Source organism: Drosophila elegans, unplaced genomic scaffold, assembly GCF_018152505.1.
Source record: "Drosophila elegans isolate 14027-0461.03 unplaced genomic scaffold, ASM1815250v1 contig_433, whole genome shotgun sequence".
Taxonomy (NCBI): Eukaryota; Metazoa; Arthropoda; class Insecta; order Diptera; family Drosophilidae; genus Drosophila; species Drosophila elegans.
The window spans coordinates 1,267,311-1,283,052 of NW_024545820.1; the positions used below are offsets into that span (position 1 = coordinate 1,267,311).

The 15,742-nt window shown below is 38.8% G+C and overlaps 1 protein-coding gene and 1 long non-coding RNA gene across 2 annotated transcripts in view; one reads left to right on the forward strand and one right to left on the reverse strand.

Annotated features, from left to right (window-relative positions):
- LOC108149592 (troponin C, isoallergen Bla g 6.0201) overlaps positions 1 to 15,742 on the forward strand; it is a 77,094-nt gene that overhangs the window by 2,128 nt on the left and 59,224 nt on the right. The window lies entirely within an intron of this gene.
- On the reverse strand, positions 2,487 to 3,037 carry LOC108149593. The gene is made up of 4 exons (XR_001774632.2): positions 2,972 to 3,037; positions 2,831 to 2,917; positions 2,679 to 2,770; positions 2,487 to 2,618 (listed from the first exon to the last, which is right to left on the reverse strand). It is a non-coding gene; the product is annotated as an uncharacterized LOC108149593 (long non-coding RNA).

Consider the following 15,742-nt stretch of genomic DNA (forward strand, 5'->3'; position numbering starts at 1 on the left):
GATTCTTTCTATGGGAGCTACATATATGATATAGTAGTCCGATTTGGATGAAATTTAGAACGTAACCTAAAATATTTAACCATTACTATATGTCGAAGAACTAAAAAAAAAAATTTAAAAACAGCTAAGCTATAATTTTTTTGTATTTATTTTTTCGATCCGGCTCGTTCCGACTTATATACTACCTGCAATAGAAAGACAACTTTTGGGAAAGTTTCATTCAGATAGCTTTAAGACTGAGAGACTAGTTTGTGTAGAAAGGGACGGACAGACGAACAGACGGACAGACGGACAGACGGACATGGCTAGATCGACTCGCCTAGTGATGCTGATTAAGAATATATCTACTTTATAGGGTCGGAAATGTCTCCTTCACTGCGTTGCAAACTTCTGACTGAAATTATAATATCCTCTGCAAGGGTATAAAATTTATATGTCTGCGGTTTTTAAATTTTTTTTAGTTCTTCGACATATAGTAATGGTTAAATATTTTAGAACTACGGCTTAAATTTCATCAAAATCGGACGACTATAACATAAAGCTCCAGTGGGAACAATAAAAATATATACTTCGGCAAGTCAAAGTTTATATACCCTTGCAGGTACTGCAAAAATTAAATATTCTTGAAAAAATTATAACTATGATGATTTGCAGCTCAATTTTTGATAGTTCCTATGGCAGCTACATGATATCGTTTTCCGATTTTAATAAAATAAAAAGCGTAATTCTCATATTATTAATAGGTCAAAATATTTTCTAAAAACATTACAAAATATAAAAGTTAAATTTTATTAATTTTTTTTTTTTTTAATTTTTATTGCTCCTATGGGAACCTTAATTTTGAAATATTTAACCATTACTATTGTCTAAGAACTAAAAACTAGGAGAGTCGATCAAATATTTTTTTTCCGATTGTTCTAATGGGAGCAATATGCTGTAGTTGTCCGACCCGGCTCGTTCCAACTTATATACTACCTGCAATAGAAAGACAACTTTTGGGAAAGTTTCATGCAGATAGCTTTATAACTGAGAGACTAGTTTGCGCGGACGGACAGACGGACATGGCTAGATCGACTCTCCTAGTGATGCTGATCAAGAATATATAAACTTTATAGGGTCAGAAATTTCTCCTTCACTGCGTTGCAAACTTCTAACTGAAATTATAATAACCTCTGCAAGGGTATAAAAACATGTATAAAATAATATATATTAGAGTGGGCCGAAAAAGACATTTTTTTAATCAAATGGCAAAAGTGCGGGAAAGTTTGGTTTGCGTTTTAAATTTGAGATTTATTAATTAATTCCTTCTGTTCCTAGCAGGGCACCAAATCTTTGCATTTCTCGAATTTAATGTTTAATTGTTAATGCATTTTTCATCATTTTTTATAAACAGCTTTTCGACCACTTTTTAATGCCTTAAAATGGTCCAGAACTCACCACGTGGAAGTACATAGTTGCTATTCGAGTTCCATTTTATTTTTTTACTTTTTTTTTAGCTTTTTGATATTGATTGTTTTTTACGTATCTTATTTGTTCGTTATCAAATATTCTTTATTTGTTAAAAAGTGTTTTTGTTGCTTTTACCCATTAATTTAACGTACTTATTGTGCACAACGTGTTGTGTTGGGAACTTTTCCATCGTCTTTGGCAACTTTGGTCCCGAACACTACTTGTGAAAAGTTTGCAACATTGGTGCCAAGCAGCTGATTCACGCACAAAATTTAAAATAGAAAATGTAGGACCCGGTTGCCAGGAAACGAAGGACTGCAGTAAGCTGGGTAACATGGGCAATCAAGGGTTGTCCTAAGTCGAGTCCAATTTTCCCAATAAGGAAAATAAATAGATCTTTGTCAATCCGGTAAGATTGAAAAAATCTGCAAAACTTTCAAATATTAAAGTAATTTTGAAATAATGGCTACTTACTGGCGATCTGGCAAACTAAAAATGTTAGCATTGCATCTTAAATTTCGGTTATTGTGTTTAATGTCTAACATTTGTTGTCTTCTTAACTTGTTTTTGGTCAAAAGTTGTACAAACATTGTTCAAATCAAAGCAACAATCTTTGAATTATTTCGGGCAACACAGCTGATTTCCAAACGAGTTGTTCGACCATTTTGTTGGTCAGTTTCCATTACTGCCTTTAAAATAAGTAGAATTTGATATTTTTGGCTAATAATGATTTTTTGACTGATTTTAGACATTAAATGTGAGCACCAATAATGCACAAAGATTAGGAAAAGCAGCGTGCCAAATGTTGATCAAAGGTCGACCTGGAAAACTTAGGAAAATTGTAATTTCCCTAATTTCCCTCTGATTATGTTAAAGTAAAATCCGCCAATTTCAACGAATTCACTTCCAAGTGAAAACTGGAACAGGCCTGATTGACTCATATCTTAGGAAACATTTTAAATATTTCAATTGGTTAAAAACATTTCCACTTTGGTTTACGGTTACCTAAAAAATTGCGTTTTTTTGGCGAGTTTTTCAATTGTAAGGTTAAGGACAATATTTGTTTCAATTAGAGCACGGTTGTGATGTTTCATCGTATTAGGATGGGATGTTAATTTTCTTTTTTATAATTTTCACACTTCGTGGAGATAGGCGCCAAGAAGTTTAGTCTAAAAGAAAAAAAGTAAGGTTATCAAATTTTGCAGTGAAAGGCTTTAATGCTAGCTTACGCCCTCGATGTAGTTGTAGATATCGATCTTTTCATTTTGAGAGTGGGCTCCGTCGTCACATGCTCCCACTGGCACAAGGTGATGGTCTCAATCTGTAGAAAAAACACAGAATTAATTGCACGTTCATCTTCTTCATAAATATTTTACTTAACGCCACCAGCTCCTCCTCACTTTCGATCGGGAAGGATTCAGGTACCACTGCATCCTTGGAAAATCTGCCTCACGGCCGTCACCTTATACTAATTGTCAAATATATTTATTTATTGTTTATTTATTTATATTTATGCACTTACCTGATTAATTAACAATTGCCTAAAAGTTTCACTTTTAAAAACACTTCCTAACTCTGTTGCACTCGAATTGAAGTGCAAAGGGAATGGGGAGAACGAAAAACGAAACCGAAATTTCTACCTGACGCGTGCCAGGGTATATCCGACCATAACAATGCCTTGTAGTTAAAATCACATAAGGCAGATAATCAAATATTAACATTTTGGCGTCTATTGCAACTTTACAATAACTTCCAAAATGTTATTACATTTAATCAATAAAAATCATTTATATATCATCTTAAAAATTAATAAATATACTAGCGCTTCTAAAAAAGGGTATTCAAAAGTCTACACAGTTCCTTTTCTTCTTGACATTTTGATTTTTTTCTCCGTTTCGTCTCCGTCCAACCCTCTCTCTTTATCAGCCGCTGCTCCGAATTACTTCGAAATAAACATCAAAAAAGTTTGAACTACGGCAGTGGCCTGCTTAGTTTTGAACTTTGCTAGATGAAGCCCATGTGATTTGTTTTTGTTTTTCGAACATGTCGGCCAGGAAAAAGCAGGGAAGGGAATTTCAGAACTACAAGGAACCTTCTGGAGTTTTGCAAATCCGCCGCCCCTTTTCCAGTTTCCGAACGAATTTGATAGAAACAAAGCAAGGGTTGTCATGGTACGAAAAAAAAAAATAATTTTTTTCTTCGAACTTATTTTTAGCAAGAGCTTTTCGGTTTTTTTATATGGTTAGTTTAAAAGTGTTTTTGTTCTTATTACCCCAACACTATTGCCAAGCAGCTGATTTACACACAAAATTAAAAATACAAAATGTAAAAACGAATATTTTCTCTATTTAATATTAATTTTATTAGGAGGAAACATAGGAACAACAAACAAGACGTCATATACATATGAAGTTTATGGAGGAGAAAGTTGCTCGGGGGTTTGTGAAAGGTGACAGATCTGGCAAATGAAATATAGCATTGCATCTTAAATTTCGGTTATTGCGTTAAATGTTGTTGTCTTCCCAACTCGTTATTTACCAAAAGTTTCAAAAACATTGTTAAAATTAAACCAACAATCTTTGAATTATTTTTGGCAACAAAGTTGATTTTAACACGAGTTGTTCTATACTTTTGTTGGTCAGTTTCCATCACTGACTTTAAAATTAGTAGATTTTGTTATTTTTGGCTACCAATGATTTTTTGACTGATTTTATATATTAAATGTGAGCACCAATAATCCACAAAGATAAGGAAGAGCAGCGGGCCAAATGTTGATCAGAGATTTGTTTGGAAAACTTAGGCAAATCATAAGCTTTTGCTAAGGGCAGTAGCGGCAATCAGCTTTTTTATTTCCCCTCAAATAGTAATTACCTTAGGAAATTTTTTAGCAAGCAAGGGAACTTATATTATATGAAAGTGAAATCCGCCAATGTTACCGAATTCACTTCCGAGTGAAAACTGGAGCATGCCTGCTATTTTCAGTCGAAAGTTTGCAACGCAGTGAAGGAGACATTTTCGAAAGTATTATATTTATATTCTTGATCAGCATCACTAGGAGATTCGATCTGGCCATGTCCGCATGTCCGTTTGTCCGTCGCAAGCTAGTCTCTCAGTTTTTAAGCTATCTGCATGAAAATTTTCCAAAAGTTGTTTTCCTATTGCAGGTAGTATATAAGTCGCAACGAGCCGGATCGGACGACTCTAACACATAGCTCCCAAAGGAACGATAGGGAAAAAATGAAAAAATATTTGAACTTAGCTGTTTTTTATTTTTAGTTTTTGTTTTTATTTATGTACAGTAATGGTTTATTATTTTAGAAATGACAAAAATAAATAATCATTAGTTCAGATTTATTTTTATTTTATCGGAAAACGATATCATATAGCTACCATAGAAAGGATCGAATAACTGTGGTGAAAGTCATCATAGCTTCAATGTTTTTAAGGTTATACGCTTATAATTCGAAATGTAGATGTTTTAGAATATTTATTTATTTCGACTTGCCGAAGTTTGCTTTTTTTCTTGATTCGCTGGGCTTTTCCTTAGACTTTGTTTTTATATTTTTTATAACATATCCCTAGATATTTGATTAAAACCGGTTGACTATTGCTATAACTGTAACTGCCATATGTCTGACTTACTGACCATACGGTTCTAAGATAGATTCTTGAAACTTTTCAAATTATGTTTTTCTGTGGTGTTCGACATATTGAAGAACATGTTGCGCTTGCTCCTTGTCTCGTTTCTTGCCATCTTTATCGCTTAAGAGGGTATTCTTGTCTAGAAATTTTAAGAAAATCGATTTTTTTGCATATTTTGAAAGTTTAGACTTTCAAATATATGATCCTAAGGCGATTTTTCAAAATTCGAATTATTTTCGGAGACACAGCCAACTTTGTGACGTGGAGTCCGAGCCATTAGAATAGTTTTCTAATCTTTATACGCGTTTTTTTCTAAACTATTTTTATTTTGAGGGGTTTGACAAGTTCCACTGAACCTATTTCTTTAAATTTTGGTATATATTTTGTTTATAGTACTCTCTATTGTGTTTGCCTTTTTAAAATATTCGAAAAAGTCGATAAAATTGGTTGAAAAACATTTATTGTTTTCAAGTCGACTGTTACTGAATACTTTTGTATTAATAGACAAAACGCGAAACTTGTGTGAATGCAGTAACATTGCGTCGACGAAAGGGAGGGGTATCGATAGAGTTCCATCGATCACTTAATTTAATATTCCAACAATTTCTCTTAGAACCTATCTTACTACAAAATGTAGTTCGGTTCAATTGTTCTTTCTTTCGAGGGAGTTCCACCAAACAACAATCCCATACAGAAGAATTGTTCTGACTATTGCTATATAAAGCCAGTGTACGAACAAAGCTATGGCCTCATTCCGTGTGCGGTCTGCTATGTTTTCTGTCCAGAACAGTCTCCTGTCCTGTACTAAGCCAAGGTATTTAGCTTTTTCGCTATAGGTTAGGCGAGAATGGTTTAGATTGGGAGGCTTAGTTCTGGAACCATGATTTTTCTGGTGAAAAGTACCAGGTCTTTTATTATTTGGGTTAACCCCTAGTCCACACCCCTGCGCTCACCCGGAGAGTTTTGACAAGGCTTTTTCCATGAGGAAACTGATTGTTTCTGGGTATTCACCTTGGATTAGTATTATTACGTCGTCCGCATATGCTATCACCTTGAGTCCCCCTCATTCTATGAGTAGAAGTAGTTGGTTAACCACTATGACCCATAGTTGGGGGGAGCGGACTCCTTCTTGAGGAGTACCTGTGCTAACTGGTCTAGTAGCCTGGGCCAGTTGAGGTCACTACTCTGTTATGATGGTTCGTTAGTACTCGTGTGATGGCTTCTGGAGTGACGTTATTGAAGGCTCCTTCTATGTCAACAAAAACCGCCAAGGAGTATTCTTTGTGGTGGAAACTGTTTTTTATCTGGGATACTAGTGTGTGTAGTGCAGATTTGGGCGATTTGCCTTTCCGGTTTGCGTGCTGAGCGGTGGAGAAGAGTTTAGGCTTACTGTTGTTCTGAAGCGGGGGTCTATTAGTCTTTCTAGGGTCTTTAGTAAAAACGAAGACAGACTTATCGGTTTAAAGTCATTCGGAGATGTATGTTACGGTTTGGCAGCCTTGGGGTTGTAGATGACTTTTACTTCTAGCCACCTTTTAGATATATATTGAAGTAGTAAGCAATTATGGAAGATTGCCTTAAACCATGGTAGGATGATGTGGAGGGTCTTTTGCAATTGTGCTGGGAATAGACCATCTGGTCCTAGTGATTTGAATGGCTTAAAAGTGTTTATAGACCATTTGATGAGCTCTGTACTAGATATTTCTGAGATAGCGTATTCGTCGAAGGGGTCTGATCTATTAAGGGTCGAGGCCTCCCTAGGGTTGGAGGGAAAGTTAGTATCTAGGAGCAGCTCTAGTGTTTCTTGGCTGGTCTCTGTCCATCTGTCTGACGAGTTTTTGAGTTATCCTATGGTGGCTGCGGACTTGGAAAGAATCTTTCTAGGTCAAGCCGTTTCGGAGGTGGACTCTATGCTGCTGCAAAAACGGACCCACTCTTTGACTGTTTATAATTTTTTCTTTTTGTACACGCTTAATTTCGTATAGTATTCACTTAAGCTGTTGTCAGTGATCTTATAATTGGCCATGTTGAATTTTTTGTCTACAATCCTTTTTTAGGTGTGTGGTGGACCACCATGGAAATTTATTGTTCAATGTAATTTTCCTACTAGAACATGCTCTTTTTAAAGCCAGTGTCTGTGAAGTGTTAACTATTTTGTCAAGTTTATCCGGGTGTACGGATTAAAAAGTGTGAGGGTCTCTAGGTTATTGTCTAGGAGTTTGGTTTAGTACCTCCAATTGGTTTTTTTAAATTGGTAATTTATTCAGGGTGAAAGCATAGAGCATTTATGGTAAACTCGATATAAGTATGGTCAGAGAAATAATGGTCATCCCCGACCAGTCAGTGTCTAATTCGGTCAATCAGGGACTCAGAAGATGGAGAGATGTCCAAAACTTCCCTTCTGGTGATAAAGGTGGGGTCATTTCCTCTGTTTCAGATAACTAGGTTGATCTGTAAAATGTAATCAACGTAAACTCACCTCTTTCGTTGGCATCTGTACTTCCACATTGTGTGTTGTGTGCATTTGTATCGCCTCCTAGGATCAGTTCCTTGGAGGAGGTGGCGTGTACAAGTTATTGGAAAATTAAACTAGGTAATGGCCCTCTGTGGTCATGAGCTAGGTAGAAAGATGATATGAAGGGGTGAGTATTTTTACTCAGCTCGATTTTGACCGTTGTGAGGTCGCCGTCTCTGAACTGAGAAAGAAGATAAGTATTAAGGTTAATCTGATAAAAATGCAAGTTCTGGGTTTGTCCCTTCCGCTTTAGGCCACTGATTTTATTGCCCTCAATCCAGGCTTCTTGTATAAGGATTGCGTCTATTGTGCCTGTTTCCAGGCGCTTTAGAAGGGCAGATGTGGCTGCCTTACTATGGGGAAGAAAAATTTTTTAAGCACTTCTCTATCCAGACTCTGGATGCCGCTGGTTAGCCACCACCTCCTCGGCAACGTCGTGCAACTTTGCTGTGCCCACTTTGGTATGCAGACTACGGAGGGACTCCGTGAGCTCCTTCTCCAGTTCCTCTTCTCGTTTTATATCATCGTTGCTTATTGGTTAATACGACGCGCATGCCACTAGGTGGTCGGCCGCCAGCTTGTCCATATCATAGAAACGGTGCCTTACCTTCTCGAACTGGTAGTTAACGTTGTACTTTTGGTCTGCCAGAGGTTTTAGGCATGTCGTGTTGCGCAAGCTGACAACGTTAATGATGCTCTTCTCACTCTTTTCAGCTTTAACCACCTTATATCCGTCTGTGGGTAACTTGTGGTTAAACCTGGTGTAGGTCTTAAGAAGCTCATTTTGGTCTGAAGGTTCTGCAGGGATCCACTCTTTGGCCATCGCAATCGCAGCCTTGTGCGGGGCTTCCGACCGCTCGTCCTCGCAGGCAATGAGTTTCACATTGCCTTGATACCAGCCTGCATCGGTACTGTCTGGTGGGGGTCCTGGATTGTTGTCCAGCACTTTGAGGGAAATTCGTGTTAGAGCTTTCCTGACCAGGCCCCATTGATTTCTGTGTCTCCGACCGCTTTCCTCTTTGCGCTGGAAGACCCCGATGATCTTCCTGTCCTTCACCACCTCCGCGAAGGATTCCGACTATGTTCCTCGGTTGGTGATTCTGGCCTTTTTGCTGGCTGGTTGTGCCACCTCCATCGACCGCTACCGTTTATTACCAACAGGGGTCTGGCTGGCGTCAAAATGGGATATAACAGCCTTTGCTTACTCGATATCTTCCTGGATTTTGGTGAAATTCTCATCTGAGGTCTTGTGCCGAATTAAGCGTTCGGCCTCTCCCGTAAGGTTCGTTTTTAAATACCAAAATTTTTGAGTAGTGGGTAATGAAGATTTATGAATCATTTTCTTAAATAAGTTATGAAACTGTTGCCGTTGTATAGAATTTCCATCAAATTTAGGAATGGATACCTTTGTCTTCCTGCTTTCTGTCTACGCCGAATGACATTTGAAATGTTATGATGGCATCTTCAGCCATTAAATATCGGGAATCATCATATCCCAATTTCTTATGGTTTTTGAATTTTTTTTATGAATTTGGACATGAATCTTTTCTGTTATGATCGGCTAAAAATTTTGTCGCTTTTCAACCGTCACCTTATTCATGATGCGCTCCAAACTATCAATTAGTACCCTTTGCTCCTCATCCGTAGATGTAATGAATTCCTTTCCATTTTGTAGTGCTGATAAATTTGTGGAGAATATATGTAGGTATTCATCCACCAAGTTCTTTATATCAATGAAATAATTATTTGTAAAATACCTGTGGTCAACTTTTTCTTTTTTGAGGATAGGCAGGCTTAGTCTTTCTGCTCTCTGAACCTTTTCTAAAATTCCTTATAATACTTTGGATGCGCTCGCCCAGCGCATGCTGTTCATCCAATAAGGAGTGAATGTTTGACGTTTATAAAATAAATCTTTTAGAGGTATTTTATTAATTATGTGCCTCGACTCCCACCATGGCTTACAAAATATTTGTAAAAATGGTCAGTAATCAAGTACCTTTTGCTTTTGTAAGGGAAGTTCTGTTCGCGGAGTTGACCAAAACTTGTCTTGTTTGTGTGTTTTAATCGCCAAGTTGATCGTACACAAAGACAGAAATTTTGGTCGCCTTGTTGACCTTTAAAATCTGCCATATAACTGTCTATCAAGTTGTCAAGTTGATAGCAGTTACAAAATAGAGTCCGCTAAAAGACTTTCTATTAAATTTTTTTTTTTGGTAGGTCGCCTTGCTGACCAGATAATCACAATTGTGATCGATGCCGCTGTGACCAAACAATGATCGGGAATGCGATTGGAGTCCCAATTTGGAGTTACAAAATTTACAAATTCAAATAAATTCAAAGTGCTGAAATATTTTTTTTCTTGCGTGTCGCAAGTACAAAACCATTGGAAACAGTCACCGCGTTAAGTACAATACCAATTGGGCTGCGGAGAAGTGAATACGTCAAGAGTTATTTTCGTACTGATTTTATTGAGTATAACTTGGGGTTTATATATATGATCTTTGGTCAAAAGGTATTCAATTTGGTCTACTCAAAACAGTATAGCATAGACACAGATGTCTTAGGTAAACATGTTCCTGCATATCTGCATACAGATGGTGTGAAGACGACCGATCGTTGTTCTTCATTTATGACAGGTCAGAATTGACATGTGGACCCAGGAATACGTGGTTTTGTACTTGTTTAGGAAGGCCGATATCAAGAAACGACCCGTATATATTTAACCCATAAACGCTGATACAGCTGCGAGCTATTTTCAGGTCCAACCCTGAGTACGTGAATGGACGGGAAAAGAACACCCGCCCTTTCTGCAAATTTTCTGTCTCCTGGACTTGCAATATCTTCTTATGAATGAAGCAGACTTTGCAGGAGCTTATAACTGCCTTCACCAAATTTATTAGTCTCGGAACCCAGTATCTTGACCAAGTGAAACGTACCACTAACTGGTTACCGCCATGTACAGTTATGAGATGCGTAAAATTTACCACAAGCCGAGAGAGTGAGCATTGGTACGGGAGGACTATGGGATGGCGTTCATCATAACGCATAATCGGCCGTTACTCGGCCGCACGCCCTTATTAGCCATTCCTGATCTATATAAGGGTTCAAAAAGAGGATTTTTATCCCAAGCAGCGAAATTCATTAGCAAAATGGCGGAAAGTTCCTGGACCTTTAGGCGGACCACTCTTGCATAAAGATCTTGGCACACACAACAAATAGAGCGATCCAGGTTGACCGATTCTGGGTCAACCAGCTTGCCAATTTGGGTAAGGGCATTGCGCTTTGTGGGGGAGATCTCAGTTGCTTAGTCTGGATTTCTTTTTGGTTGGATGTCCATTTTCTTAATGGAATCTATGGCACTTTGTAGCTCGCGAACAGTGAGCTGAGCATCCTCTGCGGTGTCAGCTCCCGAGAATACCTTTTTTACATACATGTAATTGCGAATGACATGGCTCGCTGTTGGATGGTTGAGCTGAAAGTCAGTTGCCAGCTGTTTCAGAGCTCGAATCGCCAGGACGGGCGCACAATTGGCACCAAAAGCCATCGTCTTTAATTCAAAACTCGAATGTACCCCCCGCTGTTTAGGAATAAGATGCCTTGGCTGTAGATATGTAAACGTTCTGGCGAACCATCAGTTGCTTCCATAAGATTTATTTTCTTTGCGAAGACTTATCTACGGAAATTGCTGGTCGTCCTAATGCATTTTACAACATAGTTGGCTGCTCATTTTGTTCATCACCAAAAAAATATTTTCTATGAATCCACGATTCGTACTTTTTTGTTAATATATCTATTTTCCGTTTTTGTTCATTCCACTTTACTTCAAAGGCTTCTTAAAGGCTTCATGGAGTTGCCTTATCCATTTTATGTTCTATTTCACTTTTCACTACATATATAAGCTTTACTTACCTGAACTCAACTCCATGACTAAAAAATAAAAATAATTGGTAATTACACTGATTTTCTCGAAGCCTTAACAGGTGTAATTATAATTTGCAATACATATGCTATAAAGATTGTATCACCTGCATCACCTTCATGGTGTCTAGTGCATTATAGTGCAGATAAAAATTATAGGAGCAAAATATATTGGGTTCTAAAGTTAATTTTTTTTTTAATTTTTTTAGGTTTGTTACTTTTTTTTTACTTTTAGAATGAGTATTAAATAATATAAATAATCATTTTGAGTTTTATATATCATTGAATTTTTTCTTACATAAAAAATTTTAGTTTGACGAATTATTACGCGTATTTTGTAGGCGTAACTTAACAAATGTAACATCTAAAAAATGTTGGAGCTGTGCTTATTATAATAAAAATAAATCAAGTAAATAACAAAAAAGTTGTTAATTTTGCAACGAGTTTTGAGCAATGTAAATTGCCGTAAGTCTTCAGTAAAAATCTCGGTCTCGCACGGAGGAAGCCAACAGCCTGAAGGAATATAAGACTGGGTAGGATCACCTTGTGTTTGCACAGTTTGCCGAGCTACTTGCGTTTGTAGACGCAGTAGCAATAATTTTACCTAGCCCGGAGAATTGGCAAGCTATCAACTGCACTTTATCCGACTGCCACCAAGCAAATTATGTGATTTGTGTGCCCGCTTCCGTGACGGCGGTAAAGCCGGCTGTCTATTTGTCCGTGGCAGGGGGGTCGGTAGACCGTGGTTCCCGATAGTGGTCCTAGCCGCAATTGATATGGAAAGAGGCGGTTGGCCTGTGACATCATCTGTAGAAATACGTTGATTAAGTTAAGAGGGTAACTGCCCTCTTTCACCCGCTGGCCTTGAGACTCAGTCGGGTTATAAAATTAATAAGTCGATAACGGCGATCGAGGCGAGTTTAAGTTGAAGAGCTTTGGCTCTTTATTTATTGGAATACAAAGGTGAACTAAACTTAAGTTGACTAAACGTTTAACGTATGGCCGGATGCTCGGGGCATCTTCGCTGACAAAGCACAAAATTGATTAAGTCATAAGATCGCTGGCCACCAATAGTATAAAGGCACGGCCCATAGCGGTGCACTTTGCTGGCTCAGAACTTGGACACCATAAGGGTGGTACAATATTAGGGTGGCCATACGTGAGATATATTGGTATAATATATAAAGATTAATTATTTATTTATTTATTTCTTTATTTATTCGCCAATGGATAAATAAATAAGCTAACTTAACATTAAAGCTAAGTATTAATTAAAAAATATTCCTTAAGCAATTGCCTAAGCACATGAAACTCAATTATTAAGTGAAACATAAAAATGTAAAATTGTATATAAATATATGAAAATGGATTATTATAATCTCAAATTGTCCTGCCTTGCTTACGCTGGGAGATGGTAAGCTTCCCCCTTAAGTTTGTTGCCGTCCTCGGTGATTCGCTACCGACTCCAGCGTTGTTGCAATAGGACCAAGCCGCACAATGTAAGGCCAACCGCGACTACTACGGCGAACAAGCTCTTCGGAGATCCCCCGGCCGACAAGTCGTCTCTAAACTCCTGCATGAGGCACAGGTTTTGTTCGTAGCAGTAGCGGAAGGCTTAGTATATGGTCATGCCCCGTGATATTGAGTAGGGGTGAGGCCGCGATTTCCGGACTCTTATTCGTCGACGATTATTACCCAGTCATCTACGACTATAAGGGGTTCCAGGTTGCTAGGACGAGAGCGTCACTCCGGTGCGTGCAATTGACGGGCGCAGGTATCGCGGGTGGCTAAGTTGGTGGAGGTGCAATCAGAGACCGCTAGGATCCCGTCATCACATTCCGCTACTGTGTTGTCCGCGCGACCGGGAAGAGCAGGATCTTTATACAAATAAGCTTAACTTTAGGATACTGTACTACAATATGCATAACAACGTTAGATTGGAAAATTGTAATTTTAGAAACATCCATTAGACTTACTATGGGGACCTCAGTAAGCTGTTCGTCAAAGATAGCCTTTATGTCGTTAGCGTGTGTAATAGTGAGCATACAATTTAGGATTTCGGAGATTAGCATTTCTGGCGAGGAGTGTTTCGAACAAATGACCTGAGTCAACAAGCCCGTGCTTCTTTTTCCTTGAGTTAGGTTGAGTAAGTTAATGTGTTTTTGTATTTCTGTGTTAATAACAACCTGTCTATTGTTAGCCTCAATAAGCGATGCCTGATTGGTATTAATTCTGTTGAGATCATCCGTGTCGGGCGTACCCACCACGACCTTTAGGACTGAGCCCAAAAAATCAAGGCTCCTTGCTATCCTGTGGTGTATCCTGATGTCATTCGAAATATTCTGGGCATGTTCGATGTCGACTTCCAGCAGCCTCCTCATGTGGGATTCTGGGAACAGTTCGAGCATTCTGACTGTGGAGTCAATTATGCTAGAAAATTCGGACAAATTTGTCGAGTGCCTAACCAGGCCATACTGTTCCCATACTAAAACATTCCCGTCTAACACCGGGATGTATTTCGCATGCGATAAGTGAACCGCGTACTTGCGGTGGCCAGCATGCCCTATGGATCACCCTCCCCCTAATGAGATCAGATGTTCCCAGATCTGTTTCCACACGCTCTTCCGAATAAAGCGGCGTCAACTTGTTCCCTAATCGCCTGTTGTTACGTAGGTGTACTTTTTCACCAACTTCGAAGACTCGGTTCTGTCTGGAAGGATAAATTCTGTCCAAGTAGACCGTTGTGCCTCGTCAAGTTTTGCTTTAATTGCCAGTTTGATCTCGTCGCTGCTGGCGTGGATGACCTCCACTGGCATAAACCCTGTGACCGAATGTAGCGACCTATTGTATTCTACGGTAGACCGCAATATCAGTTCCACAGTACCCTCGATTTGATTTTTTATCAGTTTTGAGGCATCCGGCGATTTCTGCCAGGGTACTGTGAAATCTTTCTACTTGGCCATTGGAGCTACTGTGTAGCGGTGGCGCATTGAGAACATCGAAGCTGTGTTGGTTTTTCAGCAATGATGTGATTGTTTCGGAGTTGAAAGAGTCCTCGTTTTCGCAGTATATGGTGTTAATATTTGGGTATTCCATTTGGAGAATATGAGCTCGTACATCTATTAGTATCCTAGAAACTAAGGGTTGTTCGATAGCGAATTTGGACAATTTGTCAATACAGGTTAAGTAGAATTTTTTGTCAGTTGAAAAAATGTCGATATGCAACATTTCTTCTACGTATGAAGGGATAGGTGCTTCTTAGGATAACAATTTGGGATAACTTCGCTAGCTAGTTTTGACATGTTCGGGAAGTAATAATCTTGGAGGATTTGACTTGCGTTCTCTTGTGCAGCCCGATGGGCGCGATTGTGCTCGGTGTTTGTGATCTCAAGCTGTTCATTGGCATTGGTAATGTCGCGGACGAAGTTTTTACAATGCCAAAATATTGTTGTCGGGAACTCCTGCCTCAAGGCATGTTGAATGCGAGCCGTGGTATGGAAATCACAGTGAGTCTTTGCAACGGCAAGTCGTTCGCAAGTCTTAGTTATTAAAGGTCATGATGTGGCGAGTTCTATTGTTTTATGAAGCAGTTAAGGGGATTGTCAGTGGTTCCTATGGTGTACTAGAGCGCAAGCTCTCAGCCTCTAAGTTGTTCAGGGGTTACCGAGACAGGGCGTCAGCTACCAAATTTTGTTTTCAGGGTGTGTAGAACACTTTCCCTTTGTTCTCATCAATAAAGGCTTTCCATCGCTTTATCTTAGCGTTGGTATTTTTGTCGGATACGGCGTATATAAGAGTCTGGTGGTCTGTGAAGATCCGTTGCTCCTAGCTAATTCTGTAATTTGCCTATTGCCCATACTATCGCCAACAATTCCTTTTCGTTGGTGGCGTGGTTTAGTTCGCAGTCTTTTAGTGTACGCGAAATCATAGTAATGGGTCTTTTATTTTGAGACAATGCCGCACCTGTTCCACTCGCTGAGGCGTCGGTGGTTAAGCCAAACGGTAACTTAAAATCGGGGTATGTCAATATGACATCTTCTGATGCCAAGATATTACGAAGGTGATCGAATGCGTTTCGCTGGGTTTCATCGAACCTGAAAGCTATTTTTTTCGACATATTTTTGCTGACCGTTCCGTTTTACCGGCAAAGTTTTTTACAAAACTTCTGTAATAGCTGGCAGGCCAAAAAAGGTCCTGAGGCTAAATAGATTTTTTTGG